At 32.5% G+C, this 1,773-nt stretch overlaps 1 protein-coding gene across 5 annotated transcripts in view; it reads right to left on the reverse strand.

Moving 5' to 3' along the window:
• Nucleotides 1-239: 239 nt before the first annotated feature.
• The window catches only part of gria2b (glutamate receptor, ionotropic, AMPA 2b), a 51,660-nt gene continuing 50,126 nt past the window's right edge, over nt 240-1,773 (reverse strand). For all 5 annotated transcript variants that reach the window (XM_005919404.3, XM_005919406.3, XM_005919403.3 and 2 more), the window contains exon 16: nt 240-1,773. This exon is cut by the window's right edge. The gene's annotated coding sequence lies outside the window, so the exon portion shown is untranslated.

Genomic DNA, 1,773 nt, shown 5'->3' on the forward strand with positions numbered 1-1,773 from the left:
TGGTTGTGCAGTGCCTTGGGTGATATAAATCACAGCCCAGCCAGGTCACATAAAGAGGAAATAAGTGACAGGTGTCACTTATTTCCCCTTTGTGTGTTATATATAAGCAAACAAATCAGTCATAGGTAAGCAGCGTCAACGGGTTATGTTTATGAAAACTTAAATAACTCTACATGAATATTTCAATAGCATAAATACAAAGCAAGAGATTCCAAATAAATGACACAGTAAAAGATAACAATAGATCAGCCACTTTTTATTTAGAAAGAGTCCCAAAAAATAAACAAGTTAGCACACATTCCATATACAAAATGTCTGTGAAATAGCCTGAATATGCAATGAAACTGATTAGCGACTATGGTATACCGTATGCTTCTATACTTGATAACAAAAACAGTGGTAATAATAATAGTATAGTTCATCTCCCTGCTGTGTGCAGGAGGGGGTTTGTTATAGATCTATTTGAAAGTGGGGGGAAAAAATCGTATAAATAGATGTGCTCATCTGCATAACCTGTGTATCTAACTTATGGTGAGTCTGGACAACTAAAAAGTAGTATTGTATCTTTAAAACAATTAAATGTAGCATTAAGTACTGCAAAAGGAAATCAAGTACTTATGATAAGGGATACAATTTGTCATATTTGAACTTTTATATAAAATATATGTTTATATGTATATATTGTATATATGTCTTACATTGTATTTCCAATTTCAAACATTTAACCTCACAACTTCAACATTGAAATGAAAATGTTTGTTTGGCAGTAATGAAATAAACGTATGTAGTATTTGCGGCAACAACATGCAACTTGTGCTACTCCATTGTCCGATTAATGCAAAATACATGGAGACTTGAAAACAAAGCAGAAAGGCTATTGTATTAGTCATTGCCACCAACTGTACATCTAGTTACAAAAGTTACAGAATGTATCAGAATCATTTACATTCACTGAGATGACAGTGATTGAGTATATTAAGACTATATTTATCTACTGGCACTAGAATTTGGCACTCTTACTTATTTGGCATTTTAACCATCACGTAAACCATGTGAATGTAGATGCTTCTTTTTGATGTCACTTTAAAATGTGATGGAATAATACCATACCATACTATTTTTTTTTTTTGTTTATTCATCGCGTGTAAACATATTAATCTCCTCTTGAAAGAACAACAACCCTGGTCCTCATCAGAAAAAATACAAACAGCAAAAGCACTGAAGCAAACAAAGAGACAAAAGTAATAAAGCAGAATTGCTGCACCAAGTCTAACAAGAAAAACATAGAAGGATTGATTCCAAATGCCAAGCATTGACATATATTTCATATCAACACCAAATGTTAAAGAATAAAATATACAGGAAAGTTCAGAATAGGAATTAATTACATGATTTTAACATCTCACCCCCATAATGCAATGTATTTGGCTTTAAAAGTATCGAACTAGAAGCTGTTTAGTATTTTTTCTTTCTGTATACTCACACATGAAGATGTTTTTATCCAACCAGTATGTAAGCAAGTTTATTTAAAAGCTATTTTGTGAAAATACATAAAAATATTTTTTTCAATAAACGTTTTTAACAGATTTTCTTAGAAAAAAAGGACGATTTCACATCTTAATGCAGATGAAATCAAGTGTGCTTGAAAATCCTGTTTTGCGGCGGTGGCTACAGAAACGTGTGTTTTTGACGACATCTTCCCCTGATGAACACACCCCCTCACTTTTCAGACACACATAAACACAGTTGAGATGACTAAATCTCTGACTCCTA

This window comes from Haplochromis burtoni, unplaced genomic scaffold (genome assembly GCF_018398535.1).
Source record: "Haplochromis burtoni strain Fernald_Lab_line unplaced genomic scaffold, NCSU_Asbu1 Contig_33, whole genome shotgun sequence".
NCBI lineage: Eukaryota > Metazoa > Chordata > Actinopteri > Cichliformes > Cichlidae > Haplochromis > Haplochromis burtoni.